We start from the raw sequence: 11,365 nt of genomic DNA on the forward strand, positions 1-11,365 counted from the left end.
ATCCTTGATAATTTCTATTATCTCTAGGATTTGCGTTGTTATTATAATTGTTTCGTGATTGTGATCTGTATGGGGTTCGACTTCGTGAATTGTTATATATCGGTGACGTTGGTGGTAATTGTCTTCCGTTAATGTTATTTGAATCAATCTTTCTGTTTGGTAAATTTTGATTAATTCTCATATGACCATAGAATGATCTTTCTTTTGGTCGTGCTATGCTTTCTCGGCGTGGTCTTTTGAAGCATCTACCTTTAGTAAGTCCGTGTGAGCTGCAATAGCTACAAAACAATGCAAATTTTGGTCTACCTTGAAAATTCTTTTTGTCATATGTATTATTAATTCCGTTAAGGACGTTACATATTAATCCTTCAAATTGTTCTAGATCGTTTTGGTTAAGTTCGTTGATATTGTTACAGGCTATATTCATTTGTTTTAGATCGTCATTGATATTACTTGTACTCTGATTAACTTCATATAGTTGTTTGTGATTATTTGTTATAGTTCTTGTTAGGTCCATCTGGTCTATTTTTTCTACTAATGCTTTGAATGGCATTTCCGGTTCTGTTGGCGTTTGTTTATGATTCGCATGCTTTTTTAATGCTGCTGTTTTTAGTTCGTTATCTAAACATCTAATAAATGTTTGGTTCATTACGCTATTTCTGTAATCTTCTGTGTACAATGAATATGCAGTTTTTACGAGAGTTTCTATTCTCAGTGCTAATGATCTTAGTGATTCGTTTGTATGCTTTTGTAGTTGTTGTAATATTATTTTTGCTTGTTGTTTTGCCTTTTCAGAATCAAACATATCTGAAAATTCTTTGCAAAATGTTTCCCAATCTAATTTTGTTTCACTTGGAAGTGTTGAATACCATTTTTTTGCGGGTCCTTGTAGGGTATGTAGTATTAAAGCTGCTCTTTTTACTTTCCATTGATGATGTCCAGGTTTGTTTACTGGTTCTATACCACTGCTAAATATCATAGCTGCAACTATACTGTTTAAGTATTCTTCAACAGTATATGCTGGGTCTGTACCATCGAAAGGTCTCATTGTTGTTGGTACTGAACCACTGCTGATGTTTTGTTCTATTTGAGGTTCTTCGTTTGTACTCATTGATGTCAATTGTTTATAAAAGGGTAGAAGAGGTTCTACTGCGGTTGTTTCTCTTTCTTCTGTTGCGATAGAATTGGTTCTTCTGTTCCGATTTTCTTGTTGTCGATTATATTGTCTATTATTATTTTGTATATTTTCGTTCGCAATATTGTCTATATTCCTGTTAGTGAATAATTGTTCATTTTCTGTTCTGAGGTTTGTTTGTCTATTTATATTATCCAGAGTTTTATCTAGTCTGTTGAATACCATTTCTAGTGCTTCTTCTTGTCTTTTTTCCATTTTTTTATTCATCTGTTGATATTTCATTTCCAGATCATCTATTAGTTTATTTGTGTGATTTGTTACTGTAGCTGTTATTTCAATTTTTAGTTTTAAGTAATTATTTGTTTGTTGTCTCCAATATTGTTCGTGATACTCTTGGTTGTCATTTAGAGAACTAATATAGGTATTGTTTCTATGATCTCTCATTGCATATTTCCGTCGAGCATTTTGGTTCACTGATGGTGGTAAATTAGTTTCAAATCTGATCTCCCTTTCTTCGGAATCTGAGATATCTATGTCTTCGTCTATATTTTGTTGATTTCCGAATAAATTCGATGTTAATTGTTTATCAGGTTTTAGTGTTGATTTTTGTTTTGTTTGTAAGTTATTATTTGTTTGAATGTCTTTAGGTGTTGATGTCGATGTTAGGCTTCTTGATAAGTTAAATGAAGAAGATCCTATTTGACTTTGATCCGTGATTTTTACATGACTGTGTAATCCTTCGATGAAGTTTATGCTATCGGAGCATATTTTTAATGTGCTTTCAAAATGTTCTGAATAATGTTCGTTATTCCAAATGTTTTGTAGTTCGTCACATAAATGACTAATTTCCTCTGGAAATGTTTCTCCGAATTGGACTCGTTTTTCATTAATGTGTTCGAAGTTATCTAACCAAAATAGAAATGTAAATTCAAGTACTATTTTTATTATATCTAATGTTGTTGTTTTAAAATCTGATTTTAATTCAATTATTTTTGTTAGCCAATTGTTATAGTTTTTTATATCGAATCTTAACTTATCGTTCACTGACTGTATTTGTTGACAATATTCGTTCAGGTATTCGGCTGTATTCCTTTGTGTTTCGTACGAATTGGATGTTATAGCTGTCAATTTTGTTTTATCTTGTGATTCCTCATGTCTTTTCAAGAATATTTTAAACATATCCGATACTGATGTTTCATTTTGGAAACTAAAAAATATCTTTTTATCTCCTTTTTCATCTGTTAGTGTGAAGGCGTAGTGTTTGTTATGTTGATCTCTATCCAGTAGTATTACTGGTAGGTAATGTACTAGATGGTTTCTATGTATGTTAATCTGTTGTATATGTTTTGTTTCTTTAAAGAGATTGTTTTTCAAGTTTATTATTATTCTGTAGATAATTTCACGACTTTCTTGTGGACAATCGTTAGCAATTGTAAATGGTATTAAGAAATTGCTAGTATATGTTTGTTCATTGTAGTTGTAAGCCATTTTAATGTTCCTTTTATTTGTTATGTTTACCAACAATACTTTTGTTATTTTCTCAATGTTTTTTCTATTTGTTTACCCAATTTAGTTCAGCACTGGTCGCACCACATAAGACGTGTTCTGAGCTTACCTTTATTAGGCTACTTCTGGAACTATCTTATGGTTGTCTCAAGAATAAGGTATACTCTTAAGGCTTACCTGACTAACTAAAGTTCTATATCTCTAGTCTGTTACTCTTCTATCTGAGCTTCAGTAGACAGTACACGGGCCCCAATGCTAAAGTCTAACATATATCTCAATACAAAACAAGAGCGGAGTAGAGAGAGAGAAATATACTTTATTATTATATCAGGTGGTGAACTGGTACTGACTAAATAACTTTCTCTTCTGCGAAGAGGGGTTAATGGGTAAACATCTAAAGGAAAGAAAGGAAAAGATATTATTCCCCTTTTATCCAATCAGGGAAGAGTATTTTCAGTATTTATTTATTTAAATAATAAAGCCTTTCAAATAGTTCTTTCTGGAAGTCATATTTGACTCCAAGCCAAAGCAGTCAAGAGAAGAAAGTAAAACAATGCCTACCAACAAAAATTGAGAAAATAAATTGAACCTGATCAAAGCTCTGCAAACTTCTTTGGGTTGTGAAATGATGGTGTGATAGCCGAGAAGTAGGGAGTGTGTGATTTATACCCCAGTTGAGATGTCGAATTATGATAAGACAGTGGTCGACCAATATCGGGTATAAAAAGATCGTGGTCGACCAATTTTGGGCATGAAATGATTTTAGGTCGACCCTAATAGTCTTGTTCGGCTTTAGGTCGACCCTACTGGTCAAGCTCCACTTTGAGTCGACCGATATGGTCATGGTCGACTTTAGGTCGACCAATATGGTCATGAACTACTTTAAGTCGACCGATATGGCAGTTGTCGACCTTGGGTTTTAACTGAAGCGTTTTCAAATATAATGTAGTTGCAAGTGTTTATAGTTTTGCTTCAGTTGGCAAAAACTTTTGGCCAAGGACAAAATTTCGTTTTTAAAAAATTTTTGTTTCAGCCAACATTTTGTACTTCTATTTTACATCATTGAGAAAATTCTAGTGCATTTGATTTTATCTTTGTACATACGGAGTGCTCTACACTGGGACTAAAAGAGCCCATGAACCCCTAAAAATGCACAAAATATTTGGTAAAAACGACCTATGAAGTAGACTTTAGGTCGACCGTACTGGATATGAGAAGACCATTGCTCGAGTTATGAAAAGACTTTAGGTCGACGGTATCATCTATGAACAGACTATGAGTCGGCCGTTATCCGGTTATGAAAAGACCCTAGAGTCGACCAATATTGGATATGAAAATACCGCTGGCCAACTTATGAAAAGACTTTTGGTCGACGTTACTAAGGGAGTCGACCATGTATTTAAGGTAGGGAATCTACTCCCATGTCGACTTTATAAGTCTTTTCATAAATTCGACCTCTCAACTGGGGTACGTCAATGATTGAGAGTTCAACCGCCTGCCTTCGTGAAGCTGTCTGAGCTTTTACTTAACAATGGCTTCAGGTTGACCATAGCTTGACCACTGTTGGTTGCAAAGCTGGTACCAAGTTCAAAATTCAGACGCAAAAAAATGGCCATGGTCACCCAAAAAGAGCAATTCTGCACATAACAAGAAAAGTCTGAAATGCGGAGGAAAAATAAGAAAGGGGGAGCTGAGAACAGACCACTATGACCTAATACTGTTCCAGTGCAATTACGCAGAAACCATGATTTTTAATATTATTATAAATATTATTATTATTATTATTATTATTAATATTATTAATATTATTACTATTATTATCATTAATATTTTTCCTGTTATTATTATTATTATTATTATTGTTATTATTATTATTATTATTATTATTATTATTATTATTAATATTATTATTATTATTATTATTATTATTATTATTATTATTATTATTATTACTATTGTTATTAATAATATTTTTCCTATTATTATTATTATTATTATTATTATTATTACTATTATTATTAATAATATTTTTCCTTTTACTATTTTTATTATTAAAATTATTAATATTATTACTATTATTATTATTAATTTTTTTTCTATTATTATCATTATTATTATTATTACTATTACTATTATTATTACTAATATTTTTCCTATTACTATTTTTTATTGTTATTATTATTATTATTACTATTATTAATATTATTACCATTTTTATTATTATTCTTCTTATTATTGTTATTAATTTTATTTTTATTATTATTTTTTTATTATTAATATTTTTTTATTATCGTTATTATTATTGTGGTTAACCCAAAAGAGCAATTTCAACTTTCATCAATTCAACTGTATTCGATAACGGTTCAGGCAAAAAGCGTTGATTGAATCACAGCTGTAGAGAGATGGAGGCGTGACCAGACAATACTGTCAAGGCTTTGTTCACCAAACAAAAGAGATAGCAATAAGACAAAGGCTTGAAATAATATAATCGTACTGCACGAAATCGTATGAAAAATGAGAGGGTCCGATTGGGTAACACTGGTGGCTCAGAGATTGGTCCGACTGGGCCAGTAGCATAGTAATATATAGTTTATCAGAAATTATAATAGTTGATTAAGACTCGGTTACAACCGAGTGGGTACTCCCGTACCACATTTCTTCCTCTCCCCAAAATTTTTGGCACCTAGTTGTCGAAAGTTTGATTTAGCTGTTCAATGTCCTCGGTGTCGAGGGATGAAATTGGGCTTTGTTTCTAGGTGATTCTCGGGGCTTTTGCCGAGGGAGCTGTGCTGTGTGTCGAAATGGGGCTATCTTGGAAGATGTCCTCTTTGTGGGAGGGCCGTTCTTCGTCCGAGAGGGCCTGTTCTATAGGTACATGTGGTGCACCTTCGAAGTTCCATGTAGATTCGGTGGGTGCCACTTGCTCTGAATCTACGGTTTCTGCTGTTGGAAGTGAGTTTTCTGGCATGGGTTGGTAATCGTCTTCCGATTCTATGGTGATGGCCGTTTTTGGTGGGTTGTCAGGTATGGTTATCGTGGTCGATTCGTGGCGTGGTTGCGGCGGATTTTCCCAAATGTGACGAAATTTTGTTTTGGTCCTAGAAGTTCCTTTGTTGCTGTAAAGTTTTTGGACTATCTTTTCCGTTGATTTGCGTCATGGGCTTTGTTGTGTCATAAAGTATTTTGGCTAGTTGGATGTGTTTATTGTGATACGGCTCTGTTGTGGAGAATCGGAAACGACGTTTACGACCTTTACCGTGTCGGAATTATTCCATGTCTCTAAGTCCGTGCTGAGGAATGAGGAGTTTCGTCGTTGTCGCATCTTTGCTTGCTAAAGTTTTGAATAGGCTAGAGCCGCCTGTTTCGACTTAGTGTCGAATTGCGAGGTGGTCTCTAGTGGGTTGTATTGCTTTGTGGGATGTTTCATTTTGCGTTTAGGGCTACCGGTTGTGCTTTTTCTTGGTTTTGGTTGCTGCGTCCTTGTCGAGTTTGCTGTACCTGTCTGTTTTGGCTCCGTGCCCGTTTGGGATGGTCCTTGTTGAGCGTGGGCTAGGTGTTGCTGTGCTACTTTCTCTTTTTCTTTCTGCTCATCTCAATAGGATTTCTGGATTTTTGCTCTGTTTCTATTATATTTGCCCACGGTTTTACATGCAACGTCGGGGTTTTGTTTGAAATGCGACCGCGATGTCCCTCTTACGTAATACTGTATATTTTCTGGTGGAAGTATCTATTGTTATTGTGTGGGGGAGTAATTAGTTATCGTTCCATCTGGGATTATAAGCCACAATGCTTTCAGAGTGCCTCGAGTGCTCTGTGCATTATTGTTTTGCGTGCAACTTGGTTTTCTTATTTGACTATAACGGAGGTTTTATCTCCGAATGTAATGCTCAGTTTATCTGGAATGATTTTAGTTGGTGAAATTGTCTTACGCTTTTGCGCTGTGGATGTGCGTTTGCTGCTTAGATGTTGTTCATCAGATTCGGTGTTCGAAGTGGTTGGGGTTCTCTATCGGATATCCTCTTCGGCTCAGAGTCTGAACCTTATCAGTCTTCAATTTCGTCTTATCTAAATAGAACTCTATTATTTTCCTTTCTTGATGTTGTTTGTGTTGGGATGTGTTAATATGTTTGTGAATTGGGTATTTGATGGTATACCGAAGTGTGTTTCGAAAGGTGTGACGCGTGTGGCACTGTTAGGAATTAATTTTATGTTTTCAATTATGTGTCTGATTTGGTCTGCTAATGTTTCTTTTGCCCATTGGGATCTGCTTAGTATCTACTTTTTTGTGTTCGAATCTTTCGTTCGACTAGGCTTCTACCCCTGTGGTCTCCTGCCGGAGCTAGAGTGAGTTTAATGTTGTTGTATTGGCAGAAGATTTAAAAATTTTTTGATTTAAAGGCTTGTGCTTGGTTGCACCGTAGTGTACGTGGGATACCGTCGAATTGCATGTAGCTATTCAAAAAATCTATTGATGTTTCTGTGTCACAATTATGGTATGCGTCACAATTATGGTAAATAAGTCTTTATTATTTTCTGTTATGGGACCTTTATAATCAGTTTGTAATTCTTCGTTGGGTTCATGTAGGTTGTTCAATTTATTGCGTATGTTTTTTGGAAAGACTGGTTTTAGGTTCTTACCTATTTTTGTGCGAAGCCTGCATCATTGCGCTATAAAAACAATTTGCCGGTGGAAGAGAGGAAACCACATCAGTTGCGACATAATCATCATCCCGGCTTGGCCCGTATGGGTTTTGTGAATTTGCCACCATATAAGATGCAGCCATTATCGTTGACCGCAGGTAATTTTTGAGAATGCAACAGTAACGCGGGTAATGTTTAAGAGCCAGCCAATCTTTATTTTGAATCGTTTTCCTGATTCGGTTCCTCTGGTTATCGAGCTTGATTGCTTCGGAAATGAAATTCTCGTTTAGTACATTACGTAAGTTGGATAATGGAATTGGAAAATCCGATTGGGTGTTGTCAAATGGCTTTTTCACCCGATTGGGTTTAGTTCCTTTTCCTATATTTAACGGGATATCTCTTTGTGTGCCAATAGTGATTGATAACGGTTTATCCGAGGGGGAATTAGGGTTGTTAACTAGGTTGTTTTTTTTTCGAATTTGTTTGAATTGAGATTATTTCTAGTGCAAACCAGGACTTTTGTGTTTAATTTAGAATTAGAATGCGAGCAGTAAGAATGCGACAGATTTCCGAGACAATTAAGGCTAAGAGGGTGTGTGTTTGTTTTACTCTGCTCTCTATGTTTTCTGAAATCGATGTTTCCTCATGCTTTTGTCGCGTTCCTATTGGATAAAATTCTTTGCGCATTGCTCAATATGTGCTGGAATGAAATAATTATATTTATCACCTAATTGTTGTTGCTCTCGAGAGGTTTTGGGGCTGGGGATATTGGGTAGCTGATGAACTAGTCGGCAAATTCCATATTTTTTTCCTGGTACGTGGTGAACGTTGAAATCAAATGGTAGTAATCTATATATCCATCTAGTCAAACAACTTTGGTATCTTTCATTTCCTCATTTGTTTTCAGGGCCGAGAGGAGTCCATTTGGAGTTCAAATTTTGAACAATATAATCGTTTTTGTAGTGTTCTAGGGAACGTACAACTGTTAATAAATCCACCTCGTTCGTGCTTTTTTTCATTACTATTTAGGAACCTGCTGGCATATAAAGTTGGCCAGTTGTTTTCGATTAATTGTTCTAGGCATGCCCCTAGTCAATTTTTGCTCGCGTCGCATCTTACCCTTGTGGGTTCTTATGTGTCAAAGTGTTTGTTTTATATTATATTAGTTATAGCTTGTTTTATTTTGTTAAAAACAGCGTCGTGTTCGTCCAACAATTTCAATTTTGAGCCCTTGATGCTGTTTTTTTGCTGAAAACGGTGGTCTTAGGAGTGCTGTTATGTTTGAAAAGTTGAGTATAAATTTGATCATGAGATTTAAACTTCCCATGATTGAGCGGAGCTGTTTTGATGTATGTGGCTGTTCAATTTGGGCAATTGTATTTGTTTTCTTTTCAGTTGGGGTTATCCCGTTTGGGCTTACTTTGTATCCGAGCGATACTATCTCGGTTTGGGCAAACTCGCATTTGTGTATGTTGACTGGTAGATTTTCTTTATCTAATCTTGTCATAACTTTTTTATTTCTGTTTCGTGACCAAATAAAGTTCCTTTGGTGATGATGATTATGTCAATTAAAAATGCGTGTGCTGAGTTTATGTAATTTAAGGTTGCGGTCATATCGGTGAGACCGTAGAACCTGTTTCTGAGTCTATACGTCCCTGTCGCGTTACCTCCTCATTTGTTCAAGTTACAATGTTTTTGTGTTCCTTTGTGGAGTGGAGTTTTGCTAGAGGCGTATTTTAAAACAAATTTGAGAAATATAGAGTTCCTGTTTTACTTTTGAGTTCGCTTATTTTCATAGAAAATGTGTCCATCAGGTGATCGATGCTTTGCATCTGATATAATTTTTTTGTGCATTGCGTGGTCTAGTTCTCTGTAGTCTAAGGCTAGTTTGATTGAAATGTCACTTTTAACTGTGATAAATACTGCCCTAACAAAGTATTCATAGTTTTCCTGATTATGAGCGTTTTTCTAGTTTTATTAATCGTTTTTCTTCTATTAGTTTCTTTAGCTCTTTTTCTACCTTGGCTATTATGTTGTGTGGGATTGAAATATTGTTTGAATGTGGACTTTGATATATGGTTTCTTTAGCGTCCCAGACAAAACACATAAGGAGGAAGTTTTTGAATATTTTGTGGGTGATTTTCCGGTTGTGAGATGTTAGTATGTTCATAACTTTCTCATCTTTGTGTGATTGAGCTAGGTGTATCCCCAGTTGTTGAAGGACGTCCCTGCCCAGGAAGTTCACTTTTTTTGTGGGGTCTAATAGGATTTCGTCATTTTTAGCAGAGGTGTTTCCAGAGGAAATGTTGAGTTTTAACATGCTGTTTATGTTGATCTTCTTGTTGATGAAGCATCTGAGTTCCTCAAATTTGGTTGCTTTTTTCTGTAATTGTTGTCCTAGAGTTGTTGTCAGCTATTCCGCTGTTGTTTGTAATAGACAGCTGCGTGGGCTTCCTGCCTCTTCTAACCAATGTAGTTATTTTTTTTTCGGTTCGGGTTTCTAACCAATTTTCTCCCAAATGGGTTTTGTTGATGTTGTTTATCTTTGTTTCCATCTACTTCCGGTTTCTTAGGTGGACTGTACTCCTATCCTCCACCATCTCTCTGATTTAACATGTGCTTTCCGCGTGCAGTGATTCATTCTCTCCGATGCTTGTGATGTATTCTCTATTGTTGAGGTCCTAATATTTCTTACTCTTCTACTGTTTTGCTGATAACTGTTACTCGGATGCGTATTCGGAGTGTTTTTGCTTTGTGTATTTGCTCGTGTTTGTGGTCTTTGTACAGGTCTAGGGAACATTTTTTGCTCTACACATTTTTGCGTAATGGCCTATATTTATTGTAAATTCTGCATTGTTCGTTCTTTGCTGGGCAGTTGCTGAGGTGGCCTGGGGACGATCTTATATCCGCATTTCCAGCAGTCTGGGTTTGGTCCTGTTTTCGGTGTTTGGAGTATCCCTGTTGTTTTTTGTATGCTTGTTCTTTGTTGAGAGTGATTAAGTCTTATGTATTGGACCTATGTTGACCCGATCGGGTTTATTTCTGTGATTGATCTGTTTCGTTTCGCCTTTTTTTTTGGTTTTTGGCTTCTATCTCGTGCTAGTGTGTATTACAATGTCCGAATTGGGTCGCGGTCTTCTGACAGCAGTTCTATTTGTATTTGAGGGTCTCGCATCCCTTGTATGAAGATGCATTTTACGAGGCTTTCTTCTAGATCTTCTCAGTTGCATAGGGCAGCTTTTTGTTTTATTCTTGAGTGTTTTTTTTTCAGTGGCTCATTTTGTTCTTTTTTGCAGTTGAAAACTTGGTATCTGTCAAACGTCTGGTTTCTGACCTCTTTGAATGTTTCGTTTAATTGTTCTACAAATGCTTCTATGGTGCAGTTTGGCATCTCCGTGTGGGGGTTCCTTTGGTGGACTATATTTGTAGCCTCTTGGCCGAATAAGAGGTAGATAAGGCTTTTTATTTTTGTGTTGGCCTCATCCCATGGCATGTTGTCAACAAATGGGCCTTTATCTTCACTGGTTTCGCCAGTTCCCCTGCAATTGATATTTCTTTGATCGCATTTTCTTTTTTTGGCTGTTGTTTCGTCCGATGTAGGGGGCTCATACAGTGGCTCGTAAGTGCATCGTAATTCTTCACTCTCTAGCCTGGGCCTTAGTAGTTTCTCTTCTTGGATGTTGTACCGTTCAACTATTGGCAGTTTGCTCGTGCTAAGCCATTTCTCCCATACCATTGGTTGGGGCTCATTGTCCCAGAATAGTGTGACTCCAATCGGAGATTTCGCCTTCGCTGACTGCGTCATGTGGTTAATACAAAAGAGCTGTTTCAACTTTCTTCAATTCAACAGTATTCGATAACAGTTAAAATAAATTGCGGTGATACATTCACAGCTGTAGAGAGATAGAAGCGTGACCAGACAATACCTGTCAAAGCTATGTACAACGAACAAAAGAGATAGTAATGATACTAAAGCATGACGTAATATAATCTTACTGCACGAATACGTAAGAGTAATGAGAGATTCCGAATGGGTAACACAGGTGGCCCAGATGTTGGGCCGAGTGGACCAGTAGTATGGTA

This window comes from Convolutriloba macropyga, chromosome 7 (assembly GCF_964194025.1).
Source record: "Convolutriloba macropyga chromosome 7, txConMacr16.3, whole genome shotgun sequence".
In the NCBI taxonomy this organism is placed as follows: domain Eukaryota; kingdom Metazoa; phylum Xenacoelomorpha; order Acoela; family Convolutidae; genus Convolutriloba; species Convolutriloba macropyga.